Here is a 906-nt window from a genome sequence, read left to right as displayed (position 1 = left end):
GATGAGATTGCACACTCAGCACCTGGTCTCTTCCTGTTTCTAACAAGATCCAGACCAAGGAGGAGTGACACCTGTGAAACACCCCTCACGAATAATACTTGCGGGCCCTTAGATGCAGCCCCTGAAAACCTGCCCTAAATCTGGGATCCAGAGGATACGCTGGACGAACCCTGGCCTCCCCGCTGGTAAGTCAAGCGCCTCTTTCCCCAAAGACAGGCGCCATTGCCTTGGCTTCCGCGCTCTGGGGACATCGAGGCCCTGTTTGGGAACGAGACTGAAGAGAGCCACGTGACCAACGTGCTCAGGTAAACGCTGTACAGGTTTTAAAAATCCCCAAATCTTCGCCGCCCTGTTGCTATGTGCGTTTAGGCACCGACTTCAACAGCTGGGAAATCCTCCTTGCAGCTCCTAAAATGCACGTGAAAATATTTTCCGGGCACCTCCCAAATGCAGGTGCTGCGGGCAGGTGTCCAGGCGTGTACGCTGCATCGGGGACCCTGCCCCTGGCGCTGCGACTGTTCCACCTGAAAGGGAAGGGGCTGGGTTTGCGCGGGGGTAAGGGGAGGAGGGACCTGGAACCCGCCGGAGCCCGCGGCGGCAGCCCAGGAACACGCTCCCGGGACTCGCTCGGCGCAGCCCCGCGGGCCTGGAAGGCTCCGCCCCAGCCTCCCCGCCCCGCCCCGCCCGCCCTCGTCACCCCGCCCCGGTCCTTCGCGTCGGCTGCGACAGGCGAAGGCTGCGCGCTGCGGAGTTTTGTCCCCAGCGGCGACCCCTCCGCCCGTGGCCGCGGCGGTGGCGTCCCTGGCGGCGGCAGCCGAGCGCCCCGAAGACGCCCGGGCGGGCCCGGCGGCCTAGTGGCCGCCAGACGCGGAGGCCGGCCGCCGCCCCGCGCCGCCCGAGCGGAGG

Source organism: Sturnira hondurensis, unplaced genomic scaffold (assembly GCF_014824575.4).
Source record: "Sturnira hondurensis isolate 20B ecotype Veracruz unplaced genomic scaffold, ASM1482457v3 Scaffold0018525, whole genome shotgun sequence".
Taxonomy (NCBI): Eukaryota; Metazoa; Chordata; class Mammalia; order Chiroptera; family Phyllostomidae; genus Sturnira; species Sturnira hondurensis.
Note: the sequence above shows the minus strand (reverse complement) of the source record.